Source organism: Ochotona princeps, chromosome 11, assembly GCF_030435755.1.
Source record: "Ochotona princeps isolate mOchPri1 chromosome 11, mOchPri1.hap1, whole genome shotgun sequence".
In the NCBI taxonomy this organism is placed as follows: domain Eukaryota; kingdom Metazoa; phylum Chordata; class Mammalia; order Lagomorpha; family Ochotonidae; genus Ochotona; species Ochotona princeps.
The window spans coordinates 50,293,400-50,304,789 of NC_080842.1; positions in this window are offsets into that span (position 1 = coordinate 50,293,400).

The window sequence follows — 11,390 nt, forward strand, 5'->3', positions numbered from 1 at the left end:
ACATCACTGAGAGTAATGAATAAAAAGCTCTAGGACCTCAGCACGTCCCCCAACCATGGCTAATTGAATCATCACTTACCACAGCTATTTCCAGAAAGATCCAAATATGTGATGTTGCTAAGTGTAATTTGATGGGACATCATGCAATTTTCAATAGGTCTCCAGTAGATCTATTTTTCTTAATCTTGCACCTGTTACACTTTTCTGGCTATTGCTGGGAGGAAGGGAATTGCTTTTAACTAGCAGAAGAATGAGTCCATTGGGCAAGAGACAACAGAAACGGATCCTCCCAGAGGGGAGCTGTGTTTATACGTAGAAAAACCAGAAAAGTGTTTCTTACCTAAAGGCATCACAAGATTGTAACTCCTTAAACTGATGAGTTAGAGAGAAAGCTGCTGTCACTGGGAGCAGCTCTTAAAGGGGCTCTCACTTCCCCCTTCCATTTAGCTATTTCTTGAAGCCTCTGGAATGCACAGGACTGATGTCATCTGGAGGTCGAGCCCAGCAGTCTGCTAGGGAATACGTAACAGTGAAGGAATCACAGGACTTTACCAGAATTTGCCAAGTTTAAACTTCTACTTTTTTTTTTAAAGGGAAAACTCAGACTCTCCTTCTCCCTACCCCTGCCCCAGACTGAGAGACTAAATGGCGCAGCAGGCGCACTGCGTGACCAGGGTGGAACCCTGGCTCCCAAGCCATTCCTTCAAGTACCTCTTTGGTCAGAGTCCCTTTGGCTTGAGGCTGGGTGGATTCTATTAGGGTAGAAATTGGTCAAAGGCCATTTACTCCAACAAGCACCAAAAACACTTAGCTGAGGGAAGGTAAGGATGCATCAGTACACCCCACTCCTAACAGTACTTTGCCAGGCTGGCAGAGTCGAGACCTGGCCACCTATGGGGTGGGGGAAGCAGAAATCCCAAAAGGGCCAGGCCGCATCTCTTTGATGCAGAACACTGAGGGCATCCAGCCCTGCAACCTTGCTATTTAAAGCCCTTGTCTGTGGCCAGAAAGCCCCAGTTTGATCAAAGGTTGGGACCACGCAATCCCAGGGAGCAGGAAGGCTGACAGTGGGGGAAGGGCCCTTTGTCCCACAGGCCTGGAATCCGGATGTCTTGGCAGGCAGGGCGGGGCTGCTGGCAGAGGCCCCGGGCTGTCCCCTGCATTCCTCCCCTGGCCAGCTGCTGCTCCACACACCAAGCCTTAGCCAGTGCCCCCACCCAACCTTCAGTGTCCTATCCCTTTTCTGCAGTCCCCTAACCATTTTAAAAAAAAAAAAAAAAGGCATTTCCCTAGCCCTCCAGGTTTTGAGTTCTTGTGAAATTCTGCAGCCAGGAAAAGTGGGTGCAACAATTTAACTCTTTCAGCCTTTCTCTCAATGTGCAGTTGCCTAAACAAATATTCGTCTCTCTCTCTCTCTCTCATTCAGGTCACATTCTTGACCTTGTTGTTTCAGGTGCCTGATAATTCTGGGCTAATGACAGCCCGGCCAGCACTTTACCCAAACCCCCACTCCCTGAAGCTGCCTTTCCTCCCATTCGCCCAGCAGTGTTGCCTGGACCCGTTTTTTGTCCTGGCCTCTTCATTAATTGCCTTTCCTCTGTAGTCTTTCTTTTCTTTCTCCAAGTGTGTGCTCTGAAGTCTTGCTCTTCAGATTCCTGGCCCCGCTCATTATTTAATTGTCCTCTCAGTCCCCTGCCTGTCAGCTGTCCGCACGCTGGCATTGTCTTCAGTTTTGAGTCTCCAAGCAAAGATTGTGGTCATGCAGATAAGCTTTCAAAGTTGAGAATGATTTGTGGCATATACACTAACACACACACATGAGTTACAAAGTGTGTTTCGGACTCACTCACGGTTTTAGAAGCAGAGAATTTTGCTGATGAAGAGTTCATGCAGTCTTCTGGCTGTGACAGCAACCCTAGCCCTAATGCCTGCAAGTTGCTTAGAAGAGTGTTTATTAGTCAAACAAGTCCATAGATAGGGAACATTCTAGAGGCTTTTCAGCACTGTACTAAGCTGGATTGAGGCATGCGAGAGACCCAGTTTAGTTCTAGCACATTGTTAGAATACAGCAAAGCTGCAGTGTGCAACGGTGGCTAGCACAGGTGTCGCCACACAGTAAAGCATTCCAAATAGTAAGGACAGGGTAGGACAGACTAGCCTCTGGGGATGAGGGGTACAAGGTGAGCATCCCTAATCCAAAAATCTGAAATCCATAATGCCCCCCAAATGCAAAACTTTCTTTAAAAAGCTTTAACATTAAATATCCACAAGTAGATAATTCCACACCCAATCTCATGGGACAGGTTATGGTAAAAGTGTAGGCACCAGGCGTAATTATAAAATTACCAAATTTTACCTTGGGTTATGCAAATAAAGTACATTTGAGACATGAGGTTCTTGGCTTCAAACTGGCACTTCGGGAGTGAATTAATGGATGGAAGATCTTCCTCTCTCCTCCTGTGTATCTGATTTTCCAATAAAAATAAAACAACCTATTATTGGACAGGCAGGTACAGGAAGAAAACAAAGTGCAGGCAGAAGATGGCCATGTATAACCGACAGGAGGAGTCTCCCTGAGCCCAGACTTACAGCTCAAGAACTGTGAGAAAATAAATGCCCATTGTTTAAGCAAAGAAGAATGTACTACTGGGTAGCTTAAACATCCTTGCATTCGTATTTTTCAAACATTGGTATTTCAAGATGGCATTAATTTTGGATGGACAATGAAATGAACCAAGTAGTAACTTCTGGGCAGGAGTGGTTCTTCTGACACCTAATTCTACTTTTGAACAAGGAGTTAGATGTTTAGCCTGTGTGTATTGGTCAACTATTTCCAGCCACACGGTGTGAGCTAGGCCAGTGATCTGAGATGTACAACCTGTGGTTACATCTAGTTTATAGATGAGATCAGTGTGGATGTGTGGTGAGGAGAAATCTCCCTGGCACCTAATGGCTTTGGATATTGTAATATAAAGTCTTGAGTCCTGAAGTACTAGGCAGAAGCTTATAAAATTTTTGTGTTGATTAAAAAAGTTGAACTGAATGCAGTATTGAAAGTGGATTGCCTTCTGGAATAGAGAACGGATATTAGTAGAAAAAATGGATGAAATCCAATTGAAGTCACGAATAGCAATGCACCAATGTGAATTTCTTAGTTTTGTCAAATGCATCTTATGTAACATGTTAATATTGGAGAAACTGGGTGAAAAACAATAATTCTGTGCAATCTTTGAAAATCTTAAAATATCCTAGAAACCTAGAATTATCCCCAAATTAAAAGGTATGCTCATAAAAAGCTCGGTTATTGTTAGTTTTGTTTTGCATGATTTAACCTATTAGCTAAAATCTATAGTTCTTGAATTTAAAGCTGGCTGACATAGCCTTTTAATTAAATGGTTGTAGGGTTTACACTTCAAGTGTTTTAATTCTAGATGTTTTTAAATGAGTGGTAGACTTCTATGCCTTGGGATCAGCACTGTAGAATAGCAAGGCAAGCCTCTGCCTGCAGTGCCATCATTCCAAATGGGTGCGGGTTTGAGTCCCTGTTCTACTTCCAGTCCAGCTCCTCGCTAACGTGCCTGGGAAAGCAGCAGCAGAGAGCCTGAGTCCCTAGGTCCACACTTCCCCACGAGAGAGCCAGAAGAAGCTCTTGGCTTCAGTGTGGCCTGGCCTTGCAGCATTGTGACCATTTGGAGGGTGAACCAGCAGATGGAAGGCCTTTTTTTTTTTTCTTAAGATTTATTTGTCTTTTTTGGAAAGTCAGATATACAAAGAAAAGGAGCGACAGAGGGGAAGATCTTCCATCCACTGGTTCATTCCCCAGGTGGCCACAATGGCAAGAGCTGAGCTGATCCGAAGCCATGAGCCATGAGCTGCTTCTGGGTCTCCCACACAGATGCAGGGTCCCAAGGCTTTGGGCCATCCTGTACTGCTTTCCTAGGCCACAAGCCAGGAGCTGGATGAGAAATGGAGCAGCTGGGATACGAACCATTGCCCAACTGGGTTCCCTGCATGTGCAAGGTGAGAACTTTAGCTGCTAGGCTATTGTGGTGGGCCTGACCTTTTTTTTAAAAAGGCGTTAAAAGATCTTGGGCCTTGGCTTCTGAATGTTTTACCAGTTTAGTTTAATTAGTTGTCATCCTGGCCTAGTGTTCACGGAGAAAGGGCCTAATGCTGTCACTGGGGGACAGCCTAGAGCTGGGACTGGCTCCATTCTCTAGACAAGGAGATACCCCAGGTCCTGAAGACTCCGTGCAGCTGGACTGTGTTCACCACCTACCCGGCCTCTGGTGGCCACTCTGCATGTCTCCTCCTGTTCCTGTCCTCGGCCACCAATGGGCACCTAGCTCAGCCTCCTTGTAGGAGTCAGGGTTCCTTTCTGCTCCTTCTGTGGAGGACCCTTGGTTTCTCCTTTCTTGAGTCATGAGAGATTGGATGGATTAGGCTGTATCCATGTTGGGGGGATTTTAGGTTCTCCGTTAGAGGAAAAAGAAGTTGCTTCCAGTTCTACTCCTGGGACGAGGGAATTAATCTGCCCTCAGATATGAGAGACTTGTTTCATCTGGTTGGCAAATGTTGTAAAGACTTACATGCTGCACTGTTGAACGGGGAAAGAGTTCCAAGGCTTTGTGCTGTCCTCGACTGCTTTCCCAGGCCACAAGCAGGGAGCTGGAGGGGAAGCGGGGCCACCGGGATTAGAACCAGAGTCCATATGGGATCCTGGTGCGTGCAAGGTGAGGACTTTAACCACTAGGCTATCACGCTGGGCCCAAATTGTAGGGTTTTAAGTGCACTTAAAGTTCTTATGTTGTTATGCACAGCTAATTCCCTCTGCCATGTCCTCTTTTCACGATTAGTTTACCACAAGCCGAAATACCAGACACAATAAGATATTAGGAGGTGCAGCAGGGTAGAAACGGGCCCAGGGCTGAAGGGGGAAAAAACTGGAAGGGACACGTCTCCTGCCATGGTGGCAGGATAGGGGCTGCTAGGACAGGGGAAGGGACAAGATGGAGGAAGACAGGGTTGGTGGGAGAGCTAAGAGGAAGAGAGGGGCATCTGGGGGCCCTTGGTCATCCAGGCGAGCCTGCGAGGTATCTGTGTGTTGGGGGGGTATGAGGAGGATTGAGGGCAGGCCCCAGGGGATTGCTGCCTGAGATTGTCACAGGTGATTGCCTAAGGATGATTGGTAAGTGGGCAGGGGTTGGGAAAGGGGCCTAGGAGAGATTGGGTATAGGATCCTCTGGTAAGGTGCCAGGTTACTTCTAATTGGTGGATAACCAGAATGGCGCGAATTTCGCAAGCTGTAGGGATGGGGAAGCAGGAATTGGTGTCGGGTCCAAGATGGGATGTTCACATCACTCCTTGCATGAATAACCCACAGGACCACTCAGGCAGTGAGCAAATGAGTCAGATTGGGTATCAGTCTGTCAGACTACACTCCCTGCGGTAGCCTCTATAGGTCTTAGAAGATGCTGGTTAAGTGGTTTTTCCCCTCACACCATCCTATGCTTGGCAAAAACATGCTCAGGGATGCATTCCTGATGACCACACTGGGCCAGGGCTGGGTTTATGGTGCTGGGTACTTTTCCTGAGTCTACCCTTGTATCCTTGTATGCTGTTCTGGTCGCATTGCAGGAATAGGTTTGAGGGCTTCTCTGGGATACAGCATTTTTTTCTTTTAAACTTTGGGGCCCTTTAATCCTTACTTAAAAAAATTGTATCATCCTCTGTTGGTGCAAAGACAAATATGCAAATATCCTGCATTAAGCTATTTTTCTCCCTGAAATTTGTTTTCTTTTGCTTTTAAAAGGAAACATTTTTTTCTGGGTTGGGCAGAATAACGGCCTCTCCACAGCAGGCTGTATTTTGGTCCCTAGAACCTGTGCACATCTCTCCCTACTATGGCCAAAGGGCCTCTGCTGGTGTTGACCTGGAAAAGTGATGCTCGTTATTCAAGGGGACTCACTACAATCACAGGGGCCTTAGGGAGAGTTAGAGCAGGATATGAGAGGATGGACACACTCATCACAGTCAGGCAACATGAGCAAGCCTTGCCCGGTGGTTGCTCCCTTAGAAGATGGAAGGGGCTACAGGCCAGGGAATCCAGGCAGCAAATGGTTAGCACCATCAGTGTGTAAAGAAGCCAAGAGCAGTGCTGAAAAGGATTCTTCTCACATTTCTAAGGAATCCCGGGGTGAAGAGCAGTCATGAGGGGCCAGTGTTGTTATATAATTGGTTAAGCTGCCACCTGCCATGTCAGCATTCCATATGAGTGCTGATTTGAGTGCTAGTTGCTCCACATCTATTCAGATTTTTTCTGATGTACCTGAGAAAGCAATGGAGGACAGTCTGAGTCCTTGGGTCCCTGTGACCACTGGGAGACCTAGACGGAGCTACTTATTCCTGGCTCTGGCCCGGCCCAATCCTGGCTGTTGTAGCCATTTGGGGAGTGAACCAATGGATGGAAGATCACTCCTTTCCCTGCCTACCCCTGCTTCCTCACCCACCAACCTACCTTTTAAACAAAATAAATCTTCAAGAAATAGTCATGAAAAGAGACTTCATTATTGAGTAGCTACTTCTAAACAGATACCCACTGAGGTCTAGGAGTGTCTTTTTCCCTCCAGCACCAAAGAAATTGCTGGCAGTCACCATCTGCCCTCCACAGTCTTTGTGATTCTAAAGTTGTGCAGAAACCACATTTGGAAGGTCATGAACAGCACTGGAGACAAAGGCTCTGAATGAGAGAAACAAGTACCATGTTATATAGTTCAGCTCTACATGTGGCTCATTCCCAAAGAGTGCGTATCTGGAAATTTAGTCTGCTTTAAGAGGTGGGAGGTAGTTGCATGGAGTGAATGCCATTGGAAGGGACTAATATTTCTCACGATGCCCCAATAAGTTCCCACAGTGGGTCTGACTCCCACATCCCTCCTGGGCTTCCTGTTGCCCCAGTGTCATCCTCCACGACATCACGCAAACATGGGGGGCCCTGATGCAGCCAGTGCCACACAGGTGGGACTTTCAGCCTCACCACCACAAACTAAGTAAATGTCCTTTCATTACAAATCACACAGATTCAATTATGTTTTGTTACAGCAATGGACTAACACGGACCAAGAGGAGAGAAGAAGTGAAAAGCAGCAAGACCAAAAACCCTATCCGAAGATGCCAAAAAAGGGCTGGGGGTCAGAGAAGCAAAACTGCAAAAAATAGAAACAGATATCACAGACACAAAGCCAGCAGGGAGCAAGCAACTTGACTTGCAGGGAACCAGGAGGCAACACAGGGAAGACAAGAGATGAAGAAAAACCCACAGGGTTGTCTGAAAGGAAACTTCCCTTCCCCCTGCAGCCGTGATGGCCTTTGCAGGCCAGAGGCCATCTGCAGCCACCCCAGCCTGTGCCCATGGTCAGTGAGCATCCCACCCATGGGACGATGGCAGAGTGCAGCCTGAGAAATGAGGGGCTTCCCTGGTCAGGGGCTGCATTCTTTCCACTCTCCTCATACAAAGCTGCTATTGACATCAAAAGTGGCTCCCTGTGACTGCTGGCACAGGCCCGGCTGCGTCTCCAGGCTAGTCTGCAAGTCTTGAAACCAGTGATCTTAGGGACTGCAAGCTACACCCAAATTCATACATAATTTCTATGGATTCTAGGGTGTGGCTTCTTGTCAAGTTTAATGCTTGCACCATTTGACTTAAGTGACATTAAGAGGTGAAAAGGTCAACTTAAGGAACTTATTAAAAAGTTATTAAAACATGTATATACATACTTTTGCATGTGTTGACCATGGATATGTTAAATATGAAGATATGTATGCCCACATTACACCTTCATATATTCCATGGAAGTAATAAAATGTCAGGGTGTTTTTCAATAATTCAGTGGTCTTATTTCCATCTTAATGTTTTTAAAAAGAACCCATTTCACCATGAAATGAGTTTCTTAGTTCTCTGGGGGATTAACTGGGACAATCTTAGATCTTTTCAATTTTTCCCCTTTCTATGGACTTTTGTCCATAGGATCAGTCATCTCTGTGGACTTTATTCAAATAATTAAACAATTTTTGCACATGTGGCTCTTAATTGTGCTGCCCCAAAGTGTGCTGCCACATCCGTATTCCCAGGGGTTGGGTTTGGAGCGCACTCGGTTTTCTCCTGCTGGACTGTACTGGGTGGTCCCCAAGCCCTGTCTGGCCTGGAGGTGTCACCCACAGCTCTGTCTTATGTTTTTCACACAGTTTGCTCTTCCACTCTAGCCTCGAGGCTGAGATATTACTCCCCCTCCCTTCTTTTGAAGTGGTTTGTTCTTTTTCACCGGGGATGGCATTTAGGCACCGTCTCCCTGGGTTTCAAATCTACGCCTTGATGACCAAACAGAACAGTGAGTTATTGCGACTTCTTCAATGTTAATTTTCAAGTTTGTTTGTATTTCCCTTGCCTGGAAGTGGGGAGTCAAAAGTGTTGACGTGTTTTAATCTCTACTTAAACAATTTATTTAACCAGTACTTAGAGCCAGTTGACTATATACAAGGAGTGAATAGGAAGTGACTTCCAAATGTTAACTAATTCAATGCCACGAATACCTCAGAAGGTCATTCCTGGGATTTTGTAGATAAAGAGTAGAACAGAGAGGTAAGCAACCCATTCAAAGTCATACATCTGGTAAGCACAGGGTCCTGGAGTCAAATCTAGACAACTGAGTCTTGTATCCCAACTATTAGCTACTGCACAGGAATAAAAAAAAAGTGGGGCACTGATTTTATGCAGTAAGACCTGCAGAGTAGATCAGTTCAGTGTTTCCAAGTTACCATCTCGTCTCCCAATGGGACTCAAGTGCTTCCTTTGCCAAGTGCTACACGAAAGAACCTTGCAACCCATAACAAATGCCAAGCCCTAGGCACCTGCCCAGGTATTTGGTTTGCATCTTTCCCTGTGTTAGATTCCAAAGGGCTGAGTCCCATGACCCTGGTACCTCTTGCCACCATGCTATCCCCATCACCTCCCAATCAGTTTTGTCCAAGCTTTTCCACCAACAGGCAAGCTCTGATTTATGTTTTGAGAGCCACACCCTTTTCAGCAAAACACACACAGATGCCATACATAAATAAAAAGTGACCTTTACCCATGAAAAGAATTTTGATGAATTGGAGGAAGTAATATATTGTGCAAGGAAAATACTCTCCTGACCTTTTCTTAAATGTAAATCACTTCCTATGAAGAACAGTCTGAGTCTAATGGGGTCAGGGAAGTGGAGATTGCAAAGATTTTCAGAGTATTCGAGAAGGACTGCACATGTACAGGCTTCTGGCTTCCTCCTCCTCACGGCATGTGCATACTGGGGAGGCAGGAAGAGGTTGAGGGCTGTGGGAAGGACTCATCAAGAGCATTTAGATGGTTGTAGCAATGAACACTTGTTGGTTATAGAATAGGGGCTGGATGCTCCATAGCAACATTTTCAAACCTTGGACTCCTAGCCCTCAGGGGTTTGTGAGATTGGTGTTATAGGAAATAGAGAAATAAAATGTGTGGCGAGAGGACATCTCTGTGCATGACACAGAAGAGGGGCAAGAAATGTTTTGTTAAGCCTTGGGTGGGTGGAGCCTCAAGGTGGGTGGAGGCAGAGCGAGGACACTTAAGTCCGTTCAAACAAATTGTATTCCTTACTGTGTATCATGTTCAAAATTAAAACAAGACTGTTGCAAGCATGGGCATTCTTAAATTACAAGGCAAAAAAGAGGCCATTCTTATGATTCTGAACTGTTAGGGTCATTCAGGCTGTTTGGACAGCAGCCATGAACTAAGAGTGAATTAAAACAGGAGAAAATGACCCCGCTGTTTCTGCTACTGAAGGTGAATTTCTCAGCCGAAGTCAAAGAAGAATTCTAAAGCCAGAGGTCAAAGGGCAGGCACTATGAAGGGTGCCTGCTCTCATGTCAGGGGCTGGAGGAAGGCCCAGCTGCACCTGGAGGATGAAGGTATTTGGTGAGAATATTCTCCTGGGAGGAAAGGCCCAGGAGGCAGAGGGAGGAGGCTCTAGAAAGATAAGCTGGATGTCTATAAGCAGTCTGTTTACAAAGATTGATCTGGCATTAAAAAAATTTATTTGGAAAGGCAGAGTTGAGAGAGAGATGCATTAATCTGGGTCAGGCATTGAAACCTATTTTAATCAACCACAAACTCAGATGTCTTCAACAGAATATGTGTGTATGTGTGTATTTTCTTTACAAGGTAAGGGGTGGCAGGAGAATAACAAATTGTACATATCTGAATGGTGCCTCAGGAAGTCCTTCACAGGGGCCAGCACCCCGACATAGTAGGTTAAGTCTCTCTGCCTACAGTTCCGGCATACTACATGGGGGCTGGTTTCGAGTCATGGCTGCACCAATTCCGATTCAGCTTCCTGCTGATGTGCCTGGGTAAGCTGAAGAAGATGGCCCAAGTCTTCCAGCCTCCGCACCTACGTGCCCCTGGTTGTACACTGGCCCAGCCCTGCCCATTGTTGCCATTTGGGGAGTAAACTAGCACATGCAAGATTTTTCTCTTTGTGTCTCCTCTCTAACTCCACGTTTCAAGTTAAATCTTTTTTAAAAAAAAAAAAACCACTGACGGAAGTCCAGGCCAAATGCTCCATTCCCCGATGCATCCCACTGGACAGGTTCTGTGGATACAGTGACCCCGGGTTGGATTTGGGGTAGCTGCCTCTGCCCTAGGTACATGCTCCACACTTAGGCAAGTCTTGTAGAAGAAGGGTGGGTTTCACTTGGAGTTCTCCCTATAAATGTTCTAGAAAAAATATCTGGTTACCTGTAATCTCAACTTATGGATAGCCCAGAGGCTAAGTCAGACACAACCAGGACAACCAAATCTAACCAGAGTAACAGAGCAAAGCAGTGAAGCACTCCGCCAATCGGGTAACATCCTGCTGGAATACAGGTAAGTAAGGAAAGTCCTCAGTCTACCCATCTTTCACACCATGCAAGCGAGAGCTGACAGTGATTGGGCTGAGTTCATCAATACCAGAAGTCCGGGAAGGCAAATTGGATCTGACTAAATCATGCACTTTAGATTGTCTGATGATTCTAAATCAGATAAGCTGAAATACTATGTAGACACAATCATTACATGTTAGATTTTTTGAGCCCTGTAAGCTATTGTACACATACACATGCACTTTTAGCTTACAAGAGCAGAATACAGCTTCCGGGGGCTCTAAGAGGGAAGGCCAGTACTAGGAGTTATTGCAGATACAAAAACGGGCTCCAGGCTGTATGGCAGTAAGTGTCCTTCCTTCTGTCTTGGTAAACTTGCCCAACTGCAAGCTCTACTGCTGTGGCAATGCGAGGAAAATGAGAGGATCCTCAAAGAATTCTTTTGGCAGTGAGAA